Source organism: Bufo bufo, chromosome 9, assembly GCF_905171765.1.
Source record: "Bufo bufo chromosome 9, aBufBuf1.1, whole genome shotgun sequence".
In the NCBI taxonomy this organism is placed as follows: Eukaryota; Metazoa; Chordata; class Amphibia; order Anura; family Bufonidae; genus Bufo; species Bufo bufo.
The window spans coordinates 120,499,542-120,521,054 of record NC_053397.1 but is presented as its reverse complement, the minus strand read 5'-3'; the positions used below and the strand labels follow the sequence as shown (position 1 = coordinate 120,521,054).

The 21,513-nt window shown below is 42.5% G+C and overlaps 1 protein-coding gene across 1 annotated transcript in view; it reads right to left on the bottom strand.

Annotated features, from left to right (window-relative positions):
• CCDC190 (coiled-coil domain containing 190) overlaps positions 1-21,080 on the bottom strand; it is a 268,677-nt gene extending 247,597 nt beyond the window's left edge. The window contains exon 1 of the mRNA XM_040408771.1: positions 20,854-21,080. The gene's annotated coding sequence lies outside the window, so the exon portion shown is untranslated. The remainder of the gene's footprint in view (positions 1-20,853) is intronic.
• Positions 21,081-21,513: the final 433 nt, after the last annotated feature.

Here is a 21,513-nt window from a genome sequence, read left to right as displayed (position 1 = left end):
TATGTTTTCCCAACCCCAGCACATTAGTTTGCTAATTCCAGATGTATGAAACGCAGGCCTAACTGTATCTAGTATATTGAACGCCAGATAAACTAACTTGGCCTTTTTTAAATAAAAAAAAAATTCCCTCACTGGAATACTTTATGGCTTTTCACTGTATGGATTACAGATGGAATGACTGTTATATGTGAGTACCGCTTTCTTTGACAGATTCTAGTATGGGTACATATATGTTTTCCCAACCCCAGCACATTAGTTTGCTAATTCCAGATGTATGAAACGCAGGCCTAACTGTATCTAGTATATTGAACGCCAGATAAACTAACTTGGCCTTTTTTAAATAAAAAAAATTCCCTCACTGGAGTACTTTCAGTCTTTTGACTGTATGGATTACAGATGGAATGACTGTTATATGTGAGTACCGCTTTCTTTGACAGATTCTAGTATGGGTACATATATGTTTTCCCAACCCCAGCACATTAGTTTGCTAATTCCAGATGTATGAAACGCAGGCCTAACTGTATCTAGTATATTGAACGCCAGATAAACTAACTTGGCCTTTTTTAAATAAAAAAAAAATTCCCTCACTGGAATACTTTATGGCTTTTCACTGTATGGATTACAGGTAGACTGGTATTAGTAGGGGTGACACAAGCACACCCAAGTCCCTGATGTAGGATTTCTATGGCACAGACCACTATTACAAGTGATTAATGGACGTTGGGAGAGATTGTGCTGCAGCACTAGTCCCAAGATGGCCGCCGCCTATCAGCCCAGTAACATGTGCCACAAAATGGTCTGCACAACCTTTAAAAAAAATAGCCTTGGACTGTGCTGCTAAATCGCTATTGGTCTGAATCCCAGGTGTAGATGTCTGACTTGTTTGGAGCTTTGGAATGCACACTGTGGCAGCTTCTGCTGCAGCACTACAAGTCGCAAAATGGCGGCCGGCGGTCAGCCCAGGTACATGTGGATGGAAAAATCACTCTGGCCACTCTAAAAATAGCCAATCCCTATCAAAAAAGCAGCTCAGCTGCAGTTGTTCAGATGAATCACAGGTGGAGGAGAGAAATTTGCTTCCAGTTATTCAATTATCCCTGCCTATTCTCGCCCTAGCATCAGCTGCGTCTATCCCTGTTCTATTCACATCGGGAGTGAGCACGTCCCGACGTGCGCACAAGCTTATAAAGAGGCTGAGTCACATGCTGCACTTGGCCAATCACAGCCTTGCCAATAGTAGGCATGGCTGCGATGGCATCTTAGGGCAAGTAGTATGATGCATGTTGATTGGCTGCTTTGCAGCCTTTCAAAATGCGCCAAAATACATGCCGAACGACGAACCCGAACCCGAACTTTTACGAAAAAGTTCGGGTTCGGGTCCGTGTCACGAACACCCCAAAATTCGGTACGGACCCGAACTATGCTCGAACTGTTCGCTCAACACTAATCCCCAACAGTCCACTAGAGAACATAAAAAACTATGGCTCTCAGACTTTGGAGACACGGAAACAATTTTTTTTCCCAAAAAAATTATTAGTTTTAATGCAGGCATCCTCAAACTGCGGCCCTCCAGATGTTGTAAAACTATAACTCCCAGCATGCCTGCTTAGTGTCTCCAAAGTCTGAGAGCCATACATATTGGGAATCGTCGCATGCGTAAAAGTTGTCGCTATAAAAATAACTTTTGAACAAACGCCTCGGATGAACGGTGTCAAAAATATAAAATAAAAACGGTGCCAAAACACCAATTTTTGGGGGAAATTTCCATTTGAATCCTTTTTGCCGGTAATAAAGCAAGGGTTAACAGCCAAACAAAACTAAATATTTATTGCCCCGATTCTGTAGTTTGCAGAAACACCCCATATGTGGTCGTAAATGGCTATATAGCCGCACGGTAGGGCATAGAACGAAGGGATGGACAGTTTTTTTTTGACACCATGTCCCATTAGAAGCCCCCCCCTGATGTAGCCTAGACTAGAAACTCCAAAAAAGTGACCCCATCTAAGAAACTACACCCCTCAAGGTATTCAAAAGTTACTTTACAAACTATGTTAACCCTTTAGGTGTTCCACAAAACTAAATAGCGAATGTAGAAACAATTTTAGAATTTAATTTTTTTGTTACATTGCCTCAAAAAAGAGTAATATAGAGCAACCAAAAATCATATTTACCCCTAAAATAGTCCCAAAACAACAACCAGCTTATCCCGTAGTTTCCTAGATGGGGTCACTTTTATGGAGTTTCTACTCTAGGGGTGCATCAGGGGGCTTGAAAGGGTACATGGTGTAAATAAACCAGTCCTGCAAAATCTGCCTTCCAAAAATTATATGACGTTCCCCTTATTCTATGTCCTGTCGTTTAGCCAAATAGTAGTTTACAACCACATATGGGGTGTTTCTGCAAACTACAGAATCAGGGCAACCCATTTTGAATTTTGTTTGGCTGTTAACCCATTTTTTTCCAGTAATAAAGTAAGGGTTAAAATGGAAAATTTTCCAAAAAATAAAAATTTCGAAATTGTTTCTCCATCTGCCATTAACTCTTGTGGAACACCTAAAGGGTTAACAAAGTTTGTAAACCCAGTTTTGAATACCTTGAGGGGTGTACTTTCTTAGATGGAGTCACTTTTTTGACATTTCTATTCTAGGGGTGCAACAGGGGGCTTCAAATGGGACATGGTATAATCAAAACCAGTCCTGCAAAATCTGCCTTCCAAAACCCATATGGTGTTCCCCTCCTTCTATGTGCTCCGTTTGGTCAAACAGTAGTTTACGACCACATATGGGGTGTTTTTGCAAACTACAGAATCAGGGCAACCCATATTGAGTTTTGTTTGGCAGTTAACCATGGTTTTACTCCTGGAAAAAATTGATTATATTGGAAAATTTTCCAAAAAATAGAAATTTCAAAATTGTTTCTCAATCTGCCATTAACTCTTGTGGAAGACCTAAAGGGTTAATAAAGTTTGAAAAAACTGTTTTGAATACCTTGAGGGGTGTAGTTTTGGGAGGTTTCTATTATCTAAGCCTCACAATATGACTTCAAACCTGAACTGGTCCATAAAAAGTGGGATTTTGAAGATTTCTGAAAGATTTCAAAATTTGCTTCTAAACTTCTAAGCCTTGTAACATCCCCAAAAAATAAAATATCATTCCCAAAATGCTACAAACATGAAGTAGACATATAGGGAATGTAAAGTCATCACAATTTTTGGGGGTATTACTATGTATTACAGAAGTAGAGAAACTGAAACTTTGAAATTTGCTAATTTTTCAAAAAATTTGGTAAAAATGGTAATTTTAGCAGTGTCATGAAGTACAATATGTGACGAAAAAACAATCTCAGAATGGACTGGGTAAGTCAAAGCGTTTTAAAGTTATGAGCACTTAAAGTGTCACTGGTCAGATTTGCAAAAAATGGCCAAGTCCTTAAGGTAAAATAGGGCTGAGTCCTTAAGGGTTTAATTGTTATCTTGCAGACAATGTTGCAGAAAAATTATATAAGAAAGGAGGCAAAGCCTACAAAGAAAGAAGAACTAATCGAAGCTATAAAAAATTCTTGGTATACTAAACTCACTACAGAAACATGCAACAATTTGATCAACCATTTATATACTGTGTTGCCAATAGTTATCAATAGACAGGGACAAGCAAGTGGAAAATAAATTTTTTGGATCAAAAAAGTATACGCTAATGACACTTGCATATTGTACATGTAATTTAATGTATGTTTTGTTACAATATTTGAGATTATTTTATTTCAGTTTTAATTAATATATGAATTATTGCACTTGTGTATTAATATCTTATTGTAGTTGATCAATAAAATCCACGCCATCTAAATTACATGTCTAATAATTGATTTTAAGTTATCATCTTTAGTCTCGATATCTATACAGTATATCTATAACAATATATTATTTGTACACTATAGATATTTTTATTTCACTATTTTTATACAGTATATCAGAATATATATCTACACTGCGTGCAGAATTATTAGGCAAATGAGTATTTTGACCACATCATCCTCTTTATGCATGTTGTCTTACTCCAAGCTGTATAGGCTCGAAAGCCTACTACCAATTAAGCATATTAGGTGATGTGCATCTCTGTAATGAGAAGGGGTGTGGTCTAATGACATCAACACCCTATATTAGGTGTGCATAATTATTAGGCAACTTCCTTTCCTTTGGCAAAATGGGTCAAAAGAAGGACTTGACAGGCTCAGAAAAGTCAAAAATAGTGAGATATCTTGCAGAGGGATGCAGCACTCTTAAAATTGCAAAGCTTCTGAAGCGTGATCATCGAACAATCAAGCGTTTCATTCAAAATAGTCAACAGGGTCGCAAGAAGCGTGTGGAAAAACCAAGGCGCAAAATAACTGCCCATGAACTGAGAAAAGTCAAGCGTGCAGCTGCCAAGATGCCACTTGCCACCAGTTTGGCCATATTTCAGAGCTGCAACATCACTGGAGTGCCCAAAAGCACAAGGTGTGCAATACTCAGAGACATGGCCAAGGTAAGAAAGGCTGAAAGACGACCACCACTGAACAAGACACACAAGCTGAAACGTCAAGACTGGGCCAAGAAATATCTCAAGACTGATTTTTCTAAGGTTTTATGGACTGATGAAATGAGAGTGAGTCTTGATGGGCCAGATGGATGGGCCCGTGGCTGGATTGGTAAAGGGCAGAGAGCTCCAGTCCGACTCAGACGCCAGCAAGGTGGAGGTGGAGTACTGGTTTGGGCTGGTATCATCAAAGATGAGCTTGTGGGGCCTTTTCGGGTTGAGGATGGAGTCAAGCTCAACTCCCAGTCCTACTGCCAGTTTCTTGAAGACACCTTCTTCAAGCAGTGGTACAGGAAGAAGTCTGCATCCTTCAAGAAAAACATGATTTTCATGCAGGACAATGCTCCATCACACGCGTCCAAGTACTCCACAGCGTGGCTGGCAAGAAAGGGTATAAAAGAAGAAAATCTAATGACATGGCCTCCTTGTTCACCTGATCTGAACCCCATTGAGAACCTGTGGTCCATCATCAAATGTGAGATTTACAAGGAGGGAAAACAGTACACCTCTCTGAACAGTGTCTGGGAGGCTGTGGTTGCTGCTGCACGCAATGTTGATGGTGAACAGATCAAAACACTGACAGAATCCATGGATGGCAGGCTTTTGAGTGTCCTTGCAAAGAAAGGTGGCTATATTGGTCACTGATTTGTTTTTGTTTTGTTTTTGAATGTCAGAAATGTATATTTGTGAATGTTGAGATGTTATTTTGGTTTCACTGGTAAAAATAAATAATTGAAATGGGTATATATTTGTTTTTTGTTAAGTTGCCTAATAATTATGCACAGTAATAGTCACCTGCACACACAGATATCCCCCTAAAATAGCTAAAACTAAAAACAAACTAAAAACTACTTCCAAAAATATTCAGCTTTGATATTAATGAGTTTTTTGGGTTCATTGAGAACATGGTTGTTGTTCAATAATAAAATTAATCCTCAAAAATACAACTTGCCTAATAATTCTGCACTCCCTGTATATATGTTTATTTACTTTAAAATTAGAAATATATATTTATATATACAATATACTGTAATGGTATATGCAGACAGAGAAATAGAGATATAAAAATATACATATACAGAAGTCTACAGCGCTACTACTAGCATTATTCTGAATCCACAAATTAGCTAGGCGGTAGAATGTAAATCACTGTCTAGTAGATTAAGAAAAAACCTTTTGTTTCCCTGCACGTCTCTAACAAAGAAAGGGTAAACTACTGTGTAGGTCTACCCACCCCCAGCTCCTCATTACAGTGTTCACATGTGGGTGGGGGGGGGGGTAGTTCACCAGACAGCTACTGTACACTGTACCGTTATTTTAAGGCTACTTTCACACTTGCGGCAGGACGGATCCGACAGGCTGTTCACCATGTTGGATCCGTCCTACGGCTATTTTGCCGTGCCGCCGGACCGCCGCTCCGTCCCCATTGACTATAATGGGGACGGGGGCGCAGCTCCGGCGCAGTACGGCGGTGCGCGGCGAAAGGCCGCCAGACAAAAATTACTGCATGTCAGGCTTTTTAGTCCGGCGGCTTTCGCCGTGCACCGCCGTGCTGCGCCGGAGCTCCGCCCCCGTCCCCATTATAGTCAATCATCAACTCATCAGTATCATGACATACAGCAGCCGCAGGTACATGGAAATTGGGTAGTATTAGTGCTGTTTCACACCAGCGAGTCCATTGCGGGAATCACGCTCCGTGTGTGAGTGTGATCCTCCGCTCTGGACTTGCAGGAGCGCACGGCATTATCATGATTTATAATGCTATGTGTCTCTGCATGACCTATTTTCCACAGAATCATAGTGACATAAAACTGTCAGTATGATTCTGTAGAAATAAGGATCTATCTCGTTTGTAGGATCTATCTATCTATCTCCACTCTCCTCGCGATCCAAAGACAGGCACGCACGTACAGACGCACGCACGTACAGACGCACAAACACGATTATTTAAATTACGTAGTATCGCATTAACGAACCAAACAGTAGACTGTATAGGCATAGGCAGGCAAATTTCATATTAGTACCTTGGCTCCATGCTAGAATGTACTGTCTGATTTGAGAAAGTTGAAATCGCAATGCGGTTAATTCAAGTTCTATAAATCGCATTGCGATTTCAACTTAGAGCTTCTGCCGACTTCCGTGCTCATGGAGTGTCCCCATCACCATGGGAACGGCTCCATGCTAGAATGTACTGTTGGATTTGAGAAAGTTGAAATCGCAATGCGGTTAATTCAAGTTCTATAAATCGCATTGCGGTACAGTGTACAGTAGCTGTCTGGTGAACTTCCCCCCACCCCGCCAGCCCCGACACCCGATTTCTGCTGGCCGCGTGCGTGATGCAGGGGACAGTATACTGTACATTACCGTATATTGTCAATGCCACGCAGGTTACTGTAATCTCTGCCACCTCGGTGTTTCACATACAAGGGGGGGGGGACACTAAGTTTAGGGGAGAACAAACATTAAGGGTGATAGGAGGAGCGGGGAGGGATGACGGGAGTCGGGAAGCTGCTCTGGCCAATAACTACGATAATTTGAATACTTTAACTAAACACCGCTAGTGGCTTTGCTGTGTATTGCTACACTGACGGAGATAAAATCGCGTTTCGGTATTAACGAATTGCGAAAAAAGGGAGCGGTAACGATGATGCAACTGTATGCCGTCATGGAGGATGAAAGGGAAAAACCAAATTACTTACGGTAATTCCCTTTTCATGAATCCTCCATGACGGCACGGATTTCCCACCCTAATTACGTATATGAATAAATATATGTAGGAATATGTACATACAGGCCCACATATAGGCCAAAAGGCATGTGAAGGTGTGTGTGGGTGTGAATGCAAAAAAATATATAAAAAATTGTAGATATATAATAATCCTTTATATGTGAGGATAAGACTCTCTAGGCTATCGGTCCAGAAAGACACTGAGAAAGAGCTGGAGGAGGGTCTAATTTATACTTCCTGTCCCTACCTGGTTGGAGGCGGGTCATCTCTCATGATATGCCGTCATGGAGGATTCATGAAAAGGGAATTACCGTAAGTAATTTGGTTATCATCCCTGACCGTGCTTACTGGTCCACGTATCCATAGTCAGATGGAGTTGCGCAGTGCACACCTGATTTTGTCTCCTACTAGGTTGTGCAAGGAAGGGATGGCTCGCCTGGAAAAGTAGTGGCGGCTGGGCACGACGTACTGTGGGACAGCCACCGCCATAAGGCCTTTAAAACTATCCGTATCCACCAAACGGAATGACAGCATTTCAAAGGCCAGTAATTTAGAAGCTAGGGATCGCGGGTGGGTAGGGGGGTACTTCCTCTTCCTCTCCAGGGTTTGGGGGATGTGTAGTGTCCCACTAGGTAAAGGTGGGCGCTACACAAAGGTTCACATGTCTTTTACATTAATGTGACGTTTAATATGCATTTCCCTGTGTTATCTGGGTGTCAGGCCTGTTAGGGTGTAGTTTAGCCTCCTAGACGTTAGAGGGATCTAGAGAGCCCTAAGTATATATAGGTAGGCCCAGACAGGGGAGAGTTAGTGTATGCCAGGGAACTAGAAGCGACACCTAGTCACCCTGAAGCTCCTGAGGCTAATCTAGCTCAGTAGAGACACCCCAGTAGTAGGAGTGCACCTCCTGGGAGAAACCTGCAGTCAACTTATCCAACAGCAAAGAATCCAGCTAAGAAGCAGAGGTACTGTAGTATTTAAAGCAAGTGCCAATACTGGAGGAAGGAATTCATTTACCAAGGATTTAAGCCAGCAATTAGGCATCCGGGCCTTGGGATCCAGCCAGCTAGAATAGCTGTGGGGATAGAGCAGCATTGTACTGCAAAGCATTAACTGTATACCCTCCAAGTATCTTGCAAGATTGAAACCTGCTGTGCTGTGAAGTAAACCTGCTGTGCATTTGTATTATAAAGAACTGCATCATTATCATCTACTGCAACTGTCTGTATAAAGTTGGACTGTTTCCTAAAGTAAAGCAACGTTTGATTTACCACCTGTGTACTCCATTACTACTCCTACAAATCGGTGTGCCACCGTTACAGGCACTGGCGTCACGATTCTTAAAGGGACCTTGCCTCAGGCACTCAAAACACCTGCAACATCTAGGGCACCTCACCCAACATCAGGCCAGGTCTCTACATCCAGAGTGTGCCCCAGAGGAACTTGTGTCTACCTCTTATTCACTGCCGCATGCCTTCCCAGGGTTCTCCTCCAAAAAGTGAGTAACCCTCGATTGCCCATAACCGTGACCTCACTAATCGCAATACCCTGCAGGTCTGGCGTGCTGCAGATGGAGAGCTGAACGCTTCCGTGGAACATTGTGGAGATGCTTGGTAACCCAGGTGTTGGTGTTGCTGGCAGATCCTCTGTTTGCGGGGTGGCAGGTGGCACTGTCACTCCAGAGGTAGATGAAGAGGCCGAGACTGCAGCAGAAGAGGAAGCAGGAGGATCCAGAGACCTTTCTTGGTTTTTGAGGTGTCTACTCCACTGCAGCTCGTGCTTTGCACTTAAATGCCTGGTCATGCAGGTTGTGCTCAGGTTGAGAACGTTTATGCATCGCTTCAGGCTCTGATTGCACAGCGTGCAAACCACTCATGTCTTGTCGTCAGCACATTGTCTGAAGTACTGCCACGCCAGGGAACTCCTTGGAGCTGGCTTTGGTGTGCTTGGTCCCTTGCTGTGGTGGGCAGTAGCAGGCGTACTGTCTAGAGGACGGCCGCTCCACTTTTGCACCCTACTCTCTCTTCTGCTGTGCGACCACCGCCTCTTCCTCCAAACTACATAGGTCACTCGCATGACCTTGATTCCATGTGGGGTCGAGGACCTCATCGTCCTCCACATCATCTTTCATCCAGTCTTCACCCCTGCCTTCCTTGTCGGTCTGCACACTTTCGAGAGCCCCAGCAGTTGGCACCTGTGTTTCGTCATCATCCAAGACGTGCTGCGATGGTCCTCCCCAGTGCAGTTTCTAGGTAAAATTTCTCTCAGGGCGAGTGTCAAAAAAACTTCCCCCCATCAAAACTGCTCGATGAAATCATATCAGAAGAGTACTTGTTTCACAAACAGCCCAAAAGAAAATCATAAATTACTGCATAAGCTGCTAAAAGTCGCAGTCAGAGTGGTACAGGAGAACTGCAGTATAAAGGAAGGCAATACCCTTAGAAGAGTAGTCATGAAATACAATCAATAATGTGCAAAACAAAAAAACTGTCATGTTAGCATTTAATAACTAACTAAAACCCAATAACAGCAGGTCTCAACTAGCACACGCAAGTAAATGCACAAAACCCAAGTAACATATAAATCCAGATTCAAAGCATAGATGGCAAGGCGGATCACTGTATACTGTATATAAAATGTATGGAGGTTGCACCATGCCGGACAATATAACCTCTGTGCCATGCTGTACAATAAACAGTATAACCCCTACATAGTGTAGAGGTATACTGTATATTGTGTGGCACAGTGTATGCTATATGTGTATAACATAAACATACTCCACATGAAAACTTACAATCACTTGGCTTGGCCCTTGGGGATCTCAGACACCACTTCAACACTTTGGCTGGGGGGCTCGGTGGAACTGATGTTGTGTTTTATCCTAAGGATTTGGAGAAAGGGCAGAGGTATAGAACAGCAGGGAGAGGCTGGTGCTGCTACTATGGGGTCATACCATGGGGGAGTAATAAAGCCTACCATAATGCCCCCCCAGGAGAAATATTTCTCCTTATAATGTGCAAAACATACCCTCTTGTAATGCCCCCAGCTGAGATAATGTTCCTATAATGTGCCAATATAAAATACCCCTTCTTAGTGCCCCTGGAGATGACCCCATAGTGCTCTTTTCTCCCCTTCCCCATAGTACCCACCATAATGTATCCCAGTAAAAAAATGCCCCTATACAGAGCCCCTCATATAAAATACCCCTTCTTTTGAGCCTCAGTAGATGCCCCTATAGTGCCACCCACTAATGTGCCAGTAATAAGTGCCCCAAAAGATGCCCCCCAATCATGTGCCAGTAAGATGTGCCCCCATAGATGCACCCTAATCATGTGCCAGTAAGATGTGCCCCAATAGATGCCCCCAATCATGTGCCAGTAATAAAATCCCCCATAGATGCCCCCCAATCATGTGCCAGTAGCCAGAGTGCCCCCCCTATCATGTGCCAGTAGCCCCCTTATGTGCCAGTCGCCCCCCCTATCATGTGCCCGTAGCCCCCGTATCAAGTGCCAGTAGCCCCCCTATGTGACAGTAGCCCCCCTTATGTGCCAGTAGCCCCCCTTATGTGCCAGTAGCCCCCCTTATGTGCCAGTAGCCCCCCTTATGTGCCAGTAGCCCCACTTATGTGCCAGTAGTCCTACTTATGTGCCAGTAGCCTCCTATCATGTGCCAGTAGCCCCCTTATGTGCCAGTAGTCCCCCTTATGTGCCAGTAGCCCCCATTATGTGCCAGTAGTCCCCTTATGTGCCAGTAGCCTCCTATCATGTGCCAGTAGCCTCCTATCATGTGCCAGTAGCCCCCCTTATGTGCCAGTAGCCTACTATCATGTGCCAGTAGCCCCCCTTATGTGCCAGTAGCCCCCTTATGTGCCAGTAGCCTCCTATCATGTGCAAGTAGCCTATCATGTGCCAGTAGCTACCCTTATTTGCCAGTAGCCCCCCTTATGTGCCAGTAGACCCCCTTATGTGCCAGTATTGTAATTTGTACATATATATATATTTAAAAAAAAAACTTTTACTTACCTCCTCCAGCGATGCGATGCAGGCCTCTTCCAGCCTGTGTCCCTGGCTGGCTCAGGCGGCGCGATGACATCAATATTGAAATTTTTCTGAAATTTTCAAAAACTAAATTTTTAGGGACCAGTTCAGGTCTGAAGTCACTTTGCGAGGCTTACCTAATAGAAACCACCCAAAAATGACCCCATTCTATAAACTACACCCCTCAAGGTATTCAAAACTGATTTTACAAGCTTTGTTAACCCTTTAGGTGTTCCACAAGAATTAATGGAAAATAGAGATACAATTTCAAAATTTAACTTTTTTGGCAGATTTTCCATTTTTATATTTTTTTTACTTTTACAAAGCAAGGGTTAACAGCCAAACAAAACTCAATATTTATGGCCCCGATTCTGTAGTTTACAGAAACACCCCATATGTGGTCGTAAACTACTGTACAGGCACACGGCAGGGCGCAGAAGGAAAGGAATGCCATACGGTTTTTGGAAGGCAGATTGTGCTGGACTGATTTTTTTGACACCATGTCCCATTTGAAGCCCCCCTGATACACGCCTAGAGTAGAAACTCCAAAAAAGTGTCCCCATTTTAGAAACTACGGCATAGGGTGGCAGTATTGTTTGTACTAGTTTAGGGTACATGTGATTTTTGGTTCCTCTATATTACACTTTTTGTGAGGCAAGATAACAAGAAATAGCTGTTTTGTCACAGTTTTTATTTTTTGTTATTTACAACATTCATCTGACAGGTTAGATCATGTGATATTTTTATAGACCAGATTGTCACGGATGCGGCAATACCTAATATGTATACTTTTTTTTTATTTATGTAAGTTTTACACAATTTCTTTTTTGAAGCAAAAAAAATCATGTTTTAGTGTTTCCATAGTCTGAGAGCCATAATTTTTTCAGTTTTTGGGCGATTACCTTGGGTAGGGTATGATATTTGCAGGATGAGATGACGGTTTTACTGGCACTATTTTGGGGTGCGTGTGAATTTTTTATTGCTTGCTATTACACTTTTTGTGATGTAAGGTGACAATAAATTGTTTATTTAGCACAGTTTTTATTTAAAAATTTTTACGGTGTTCATCTGAGGGGTTAGGTCATGTGATATGTTTATAGAGCCGGTCGATTTGGATGCGGCGATACCTAATATGTATACTTTTCCACCCCCCCCAACTATTTTTTACCAATTTTTTTTAACTTTATTTGGGGAAAATTATATTTTTGTTTATTTTTATTTGAAACTTTAAATTTTTTGGGGGAAAACTTTATTTTTTCAACTTTTTTTTCACTTTATTTTTTGTCCCAGTTTGGGACTTGAACTTTTGGGGGTCTAATCCTTTAGAATGCATTCCAATACTTCTGTATTGGAATGCATTGGCTGTATGAGTAATACTGTGTGTATTACTCATACAGCTTCCGGCCTGTGAGATCCAGGGGGCTGGATCTCACAGGCTCGTCACCGGAAGGCAGCACGAAGCCTTCCTCATGCATCGCGCTGCCTTCCATGCCATCGGGTCCCCCCTACAGCCTCATGGGGACCCGATGGCACCGCCACACGCAAACCGCAGGTAAAGCCGCAAACCGCAGGCAAACCGACACGGGGTGGTCACGGGACCCCCCTGCGCATTTAGCCAAGGTGCCTGCTCAATGATTTGAGCAGGCACCGGCTTCCGATCACCGTACCAGTACGTCATGGGTCCTTAAGGACTCGGGAAACATGCCGTACCGGTACATCATAAGTCCTTAAGGGGTTAAATTGCACACTGACTAATCCAGATGTTGTATATTGCCAAAAAAGTGTTTTTTTGGTAACAGAATATGAAAGCTGTATATATTAAATTTGAATTTAACACTTGCAGATCAGGAAAATACTGGTCTTTGGCAAAAAAGTGTGTTTTTAAAACCCAAAAAATGATGGCTGTATTTCTAGCTTAAAGGGGTATTCTCATGACGCCGTTTAATACTTACCTGCTCCCGGCGCGCTGTCCACTTCCTGGTTTCGGGACTCGGCAGGAGGCGGGGTCCATCTTGATTGATGTCTTCTCCCTGTACTGAACGCGCACGCCGAGACCGCTCATGCGCCCTGGTGACTTCTTCCTGGCTAGTATACTATACTGGCCAGGAAGAAATCAGCATAGCGCATGCGAGAAGATAAGAAGTAGTCTGCGCAACTCGCGGCCACCGCGATTCCTGAGAAGAGCGGTGGCCGTAACCAGGGGAGACGGAAGACAACAGTCAGGTAAGTATAGGTTTATTTTCTTCTAAGGGGTGGGAATTTGTTAATTAAATATATTTAGAAAAATGAACACTGTTAAATCATTAACAGATTTAACAATGATCATTAAGATGATAATACCCCTTTAAATTGCACACTGACTAATCCAGATATTGTATATTGCCCAAAAAATTAGGATTTTCTATGTCCCAAAAGTTTAGATGCAGTGCTGGTGCACTGAGCTTGCATAAAATAGCCGCCGCCGCCGCCCACCTAACTGACTTATTAAAGTTTTTTTTTTTTTCGGTCACTGGGCTCAGGGCAGGATAAAAAAATGGTGCCCTGCACCCACAAAACACAATGTATGTAGATCGCTGAGTTAGATTCAGATTTTGAGCAAAGAGTCTCTCCTAATTTCTCCCTGACATCACCAGCAGCATCCTCTCCCTACACTAAGCACAGCAGAGTGACGTGCAGCGATACGTGACTCAAGCTTATATAGAGGCTTAGTCACATGCTACACTGGCCAATCACAGCCATGCCATTAGTAGGCATGGCTGTGATGGCTTCTAAGGTCAGACAGTTAACCGCTTGTTGATTGGCTGCTCTGCAGCCTTTCAAAAAGCGCCAAGAAAGCGCCAAACACCGAACCCGAACCCAAACTTTTTCTGAAATGTTCGGGTTCGGGTCCCGGGTCCAAAAATCCTAAAGTTTGGTACAAACCCGAACTTTACAGTTCGGGTTCGCTCAACCCTACTGGTGAGCTTTTTGTTTTTGAAAACAAATTGGCATCTCCTCTATTATAGATCCTAATTGTTTACATAAATAAATTAGACTATTTATCAGAAGCAGTATAAATATTCTGACACCCCAGTGACATCCACAGCATAGCAATCAGCCTCTGTGGCTGATCGCTATGCTCTGACTCATACACAGCGCTTACATCATGCTGTGTATGAGTCAGCACACGCTTCACACAGAAGTCTGTACAGTGAATAGACGGCTGGTGGTCCTGAGCATGTGCACTAGTGTGCAGGAATCGGGATCAAAGAAAGCCAGCAGGAGGTGGTGGCGTCAGTAATGATATGCCATCTCCTGTAGGCTTCAGAAGAGAGGAAGATAAGAAGACAGCTCTTGAAAGGCCAGTGTGCATGCACCCTAATTTACTAGCTACTATGGCCGACTTCCTATAGGTAGTTAAGGAACCTTCCCCCGTGGTAAGATGCATGAGCAATAGGTTTGTCTAGCTTCATAGTTTTAGTTTTGAAGGCGCACTATAGTTCAGTTGTTTGCCAATACCTGATCTCTGTCTGTTTACCAATTTTGACCCTTTGCTGTCTGCTCTCACCTTTGGACTGACTTTCAGATTGTATGTATGCAGACTACCCCAACCCTGGCTCTTACTTGACTACATTTTGCCTGGTCCCTTGGTACTACACACTGCTGTGTCTTGACCCCCGTGGGTTAGCAGTTACTGAGCAGAGATTACTTAAAGAGGTAGCAGCCTGATGGTTCCCCTGCAATGGAGACCAGATCCCTGTAAAGTACCAGAGATTATACAGAACATCCTTAGGAGTTACCCCAAGCCAAATCTGTTTGGTAATTAAAGCAGGCTTCGTTCAGCTGTAGAACAAAAGAAATGGTGCACCATAGGGTAATATAGTCTTAAATGAAAAATAAGTAGTATCTCCAAAAATGGAGGCTCACCTGGTAGAGTTGTGCTAGATTAGGCACAACTCTAATGTAGACATGTATCAGGTTGGTAAAAAGCCCCTCACGGCGGATGGTATGCAGTACGGGATAAATACTTCTGCTCAGGAATGCCTGAAATCCCTCAGAAGGCCAGTAATTCAGTAGAAAATGGAAATGTCCCACGGCGCAAAAACCACCCAGTGGTTAGATTAAGGTTTCTTTTTTATTGATGAGCAAGCGGTACAACGCGTTTCGGGGATAAACCCCTTGTTCAGGTACAAATGACTTGCAACAAGTCATTTGTACCTGAAGAAGGGGTATATCCCCAAAACGCGTTGTACCGCTTGCTCATCAATTAAAAAGAACCCTTAATCTAACCACTGGGTGGTTTTTGCACCGTGGGACATTTCTATTTTCTACTGAAAATCTGTTTGGTGACACAGCAGATTCACTCAACATCTGCTTTCGTAAGACATTCAGTCTTTCCCACTCCCAGACCACCTCCTCATCTTACCATCTCTCTGTCTCAAGACTCTATTATGGGACCCCTACTTTTGTCCACCTAAAGCAGTGATTCCCAACCTGCAGCCCTCCAGATGTTGTAGGTTGATAGCTGTAGGCTGTCCGAGCATGTTGGGAGTTGTAGTTTTGGCACAGCTGATCTGTAGAATCCTGGGACAGCTCATATAGTCGCATGACTTTCAGTACCACTGATATTCAAGGATGTCCACAACCTGTTTCATCTATACATCTCTGATCTAATCTCCATCCTCACATGTAATCTCTAATCCTCCCAAGACCTCCATCTTTGCTCTCCACTTCTCTGCTACAAGCATAGCTGTCTTCAATACAGATTTCTCTCCTGCATCCCTTAAACTATGGAACTCACTGCTCAATTAACTCAGACCATCCAAACTCTCAAAACTCGTCTCTTCAGCTGAGAGCCTTATAGCTATACCACTGAACGTAAGATTTAACACAGAGATAACACACATTAGCTTTAACTTTATACATTTGGCTGCTGGGTTAGATGTAAGCAGTATGTAATCTATTAAGGTGCACTAACTCACAGGAATGTGAAGTTAGTGTATGTGTGGAGCATCTATAAGTTTATTTTCTGGCCAGGACCTTTCCAGTATATCCACATGTGACTAGAAGACTGCACATTTTCTGCAGCAGAAAATAATAGAACATGTCCTATATTGTCTGCATTACGGACAAGGATAGTACTGTTCTATTAGGGGCCAGCTGTTCCGTTCCGCTAAATACGGAATGCACACAGACGTCATAAGTATTTTTTGCGGACCTCAAAATACATACGGTCGTGTGCCTGAGGCCTAAGGGAAAGATCTACACATGGTTTTGGCTCACAATCACTGATGAAAATCACTGACCAAAACACTGACGTGTGAATAAGGCCTCTTGCATATAACCGTATGTATTTTGCAGTCCGCAAAAAACAGATCAGCAAAAAATACGGATGACCTCCGTGTGTATTCCATATTTTGTGGAACGTAACAGCTGGCCCCTAATAGAACAGTACTATCCTTGTCCGTAATGCAGACAATAATAGGACATGTTCTATTTTTTGGCAGAACGGAAATACAGAAACAGAATGCACACGGAGTACCTTCCGTTTTCTTTTGCGGACCCATTGAAATGAATGGTTCCGTATACGGTCCACAAAAAAAGAGAACAGAACGGACATGGAATGAAAATACGTTTGTGTGCAAGAGGCCTTAGGCATAGATTGACATGCTTACAGATTTCAAATCCTCAATACAGGGCTGCAGATTTTTTCCACAGTGTGTGCATGAAAATTGCTAAAAATTAATTCACTTTACTGGTACTGTACAACACTGCAGATCTGATGCACAAAAATCTGCAATGAGAAATCCACAGCATTTCTGTTAGGTGTGGAGCTTTTTAACACACAACAGATTTTGTTGCACAACATTTCTGCAGCTGCAAATCACCTCTAGTAGGCGTCTTAGAGCCCTACATGCCCGCACCACTAGGCTGAAGAACAGCTTTTACCCCAAAACAATCATTCTCCTAAATGCTCGGAGATTATTGCCCCTTCCTAGGATAGAAACTACCACAGACTGAAAGTGACTGCTGCATTCATGAACCCATGATGATCTCTTGTCTGCAGTGGTGTCTGAATCAGTGTGTATATATACTCATAAGCACTTCCTACTTTGCTCTTGCTATATATATATGCTGTGAACTGTGAATAGTAATGCTTTCTAGTGCAATGTTTTTTTTTTTTCTAGTGTAATGCTTTAGTTTAAATGTCAGTTCTTGTTTCTCTGTCCATGGCATCTAGGATTGCTCCAAACAACATTTCATTGTATTGTACATTGTATTACATTGTATTGTACAGTGAAAATAAAGGCATCTTTTCTTATCTTATCTTATCTTACTTCTGTTCATCTGAATGGGTTTATTTTGGCAGTAAGCACATGGATTCCTTCAAGCCACATTCATTTGAATGGAACTGATTTTCCCTATTAGAAATTTTCTGCAACAAAATCTGCCGCATGTGAAGGTGCCCTTAGTCCACCTGCACATGTCGCAGTTTCCCGTGTGGAAAAACGGCAGCGTAGTACAATACCAGCAAAGTGTATAAGATTACACAAATCTCACGTATACTTTTTTCTGTGCGGAAATTGACCTGCTGTGCCAATTTCCAAATCTGTAGAATTTGGCTGCTGGGTTAGGTGTAAGCAGTATATAATACATTAAGGGGCACTAATGTGAAGTTTGTGTATGTGTGGAGCATCTATAAGTTTATTTTCTGGTAAGGACCTTTCCAGTATGTCCACATGTGACTAGAAGACTGCACATTTTCTGCAGCAGCATGTCAATTATGTTTGCGGTTTTAGCTGCGGATTTCATCCTTTTCCAATGAAGGGTGAGGTCTGCAGCAAAACCGCAGCAAATCTGTACCAAAAACTGATGTTAGAAATTCTGGATTTTGGTGTAGATATGCTGCACAAATGCACATTATTGCATGCGCACTTATTGTGCAGGTGGCCTTAGGGTACAGCCACACAGTTTTTTGGATGAGGTTTTAAAGCAGATCTTCCCGCAGGATTTTTTGGCGAGGGTCAGAAGGGGATTCAAAATAAATTGCAATTATAAACAAAGGATTTATATTCTTTTTCGGTGGATTTACTTCTGGCTTTGGCTAAAAATCCTGAAAGCACATTAGGGTGTTTAATTTTTTCAAAGATGTGATTTTCATATGACGTTGCTTACACCCCGAGTCTCAGTGATGTAAAAGATATATTCCAAAGTTCAAGAAGATTGGATAATGTTTAGGGGTTGCACACATTGATCACTTTTATTACTACTCTCCTTCCTGTACCTAGGAGGTTGGTCTAAAAATGACTTCAGTTTCAGGATCCCAGGGGCTCTGCATCAAGCAAGGTGGATGGCAAAGGCAATATAGGCACTTAAAACTGTCCTCTTCACTAAACAGTTGAATATTCCTCAGCGAGAATTGAAAGGAATGAAACGGGTTGCACATTTTGTCAGCCTCATATTTGCTCGCTTTTTGCACAAGGCAATTGTAAGTCGATGGGCTCTAAATAATTATTTGGATATGCTACAGCTTCTGAGCACTTACCCAGATGTAGACGTCAAAAAAAGTGCTCTCACAGTTGCTAAGAGACACCTTTGGTATCTGTCAGAAACAAACGTAGGATTGGCTTTTTTGGACGAACTTATTACTCAGGCTGTTAATGAAAATATGACTAAAAATTTAGAAACAAAACCTGCAAAGAAAAAGGAAATGAAACGATTAGAGGGTAAAAACCTATTTTTTTAAGAAAAAGACCTGAGCCATTTTGTTACTAGTAAAACAAAGACGTTCTTTGAATTGTTTGGGATCCAGGACATGACAGAATACTGCAGTGATTCTCTAAGAAGCCATGTGAACACTCTTAAGGTGGTCAATGATACTGCAGAAAAAGGAATTTCTCTGATAAAAAAGTTTAACGAATCGGTCAGGGACGAACCACAAAAACAATTCTTGTTGAGGGTAGTCGAGCATCACAGAAAAATGTCGTCACCAAGGTAAGGGCTCTTTCACACTTGCTTTCTTTTCTTCCGGCATAGAGTTCCGTCGTCGGGGCTCTATGCCGGAAGAATCCTGATCAGGATTATCCCCATGCATTCTGAATGGAGAGAAATCCGTTCAGGATGCATCAGGATGTCTTCAGTTCCGGAACGGAACGTTTTTTGGCCAGAGAAAATACCGCAGCATGCTGCGCTTTTTGCTCCGGCCAAAAATCCGGAACACTTGCCGCAAGGCCGGATCCGGAATGAATGCCCATTGAAAGGCATTGATCCGGATCCAGCCTTAAGCTAAACGTCGTTTCGGCGCATTGCCGGATCCGACGTTTAGCTTTTTCTGAATGGTTACCATGGCTGCCGGGACGCTAAAGTCCTGGCAGCCATGGTAAAGTGTAGTGGGGAGCGGGGGAGCAGCATACTTACCGTCCGTGCGGCTCCCCGGGCGCTCTAGAGTGACGTCAGGGCGCCCCAGGCGCATGGATGACGTGATCACATGGATCACGTCATCCATGCGCATGGGGCACTCTGACGTCATTCTGGAGCGCCCCGGGAGCCGCACGGACTGTAAGTATACCGCTCCCCCGCTCCCCACTACTACTATGGCAACCAGGACTTTAATAGCGTCCTGGGTGCCATAGTAACACTGAACGCATTTTGAAGACGGATGCGTCTTCAAATGCTTACAGTTCACTTGCGTTTTTCCGGATCCGACATGTAATTCCGGCAAGTGGAGTACACGCCGGATCCGGACAACGCAAGTGTGAAAGAGGCCTAACAAAAGAATGGATTGCATCATTCAAAGTTGAATATAACACATTTTTCGCCTATCATACTACCTATTAATCTAAGTGTCTATTTGTAATATTATTTTAAGTTTGTGATTTCTAGTTTTTCCAATAAAAGTAATTAACATTGAAAATTTTTATTTTTTGCCTACTTTTACAAATCTGATCAAAGTGTGCAACCTCTAAATATTATCCAATCTTCTTGAAATTTGGCATATATATCTTTTACATCACTGAGACTCTGGGTGTAAGTCTGCAAAAATGTTATATTTTATTTTTTCCATTACAAAATGAAACACCCTAAAAGCATATCTGTGTCAAAAACTCTGTGTGGCTGAACCCTTAGGCATCTTTCACATGTCTGTGATCACATCTGTGACAAGATGGTCAGTGGTTCATCCGTGAAGGTGTCTGTGAAGGATACTTCAATGTGCATGTGTGCTGGCTGTGGAGACCATGGACAGCACATTTCCATGATTCATTAACATGTGAAAGAGGCCTTATAGAATATTGAAAGTCTGGCATCTCCTCTTCCTCCGATGCACATCTTTCCTCTGATCCTCACTCAGCATAGGTGCTGTTGCTAAATTCATTACAGGCACATAAATGCTTGCAATTAGTGCAGAGAGGTAAGGAAGTGACAAAGTCCCGATGCTCTGTGTCATTGAATTTTGTATAGTTAAAGAAACAGCCCAGAAGGACAGGTGCTTTCTACTGCAAAAAGCCTATGAAAAAGTATGAAGAAAAAGGGCTCTTACCACAAGATGGATATCCAGTGCAGCAAGGTAGTCTTCACTGATTCAGACAGCCAAAGAACTTTTCCTATCTGAATCTGTAGCACAGATTCTGATTTTACTGTAAAACAATCAGAACTCCTCCAGTTTCCGCAGTAGATAAATGTTCATTGGCTTAAGAATAGGTACACGTGCGGTAACTCTGCACAGAGATGTAGACGGGTTGCTTTTAAAGCATTTGTTAATTGCTTACTGACAGTAAATGCTTTCTTTCTGATGATATGTGAGCGGCAGCATTCTAGAGGGAAGGTGATAGCTCTTTGGAGATACTATAGTTACTGTATTGGCAACAAACAAATGCAAATAGCCATGCAAGCAGTGCACATTTCACAATGCATTATCACAGTACTATTAACCCCTTCCTGCTGCAGCTAGTTTGGCCATTATGCTGTGGTAAGAGTCATAACTTTATTTTTCTGTCAACTTAATTGTACGAGGGCTTTTTTTTTTTTTTTCATATTTGCAGGACAAGTTATTTTTCAATGGCACCATTTTGGTGCACATATAACTTATTGATTCAGTTTTAATCTTTTTTGTGGTGAGGAGAAGAAAAAAAAAAAGCAACTTTTCAATAGTTTTTATTTTTGTGTATAAATTTAGGGCCATTTCCCATGCTACATAAAT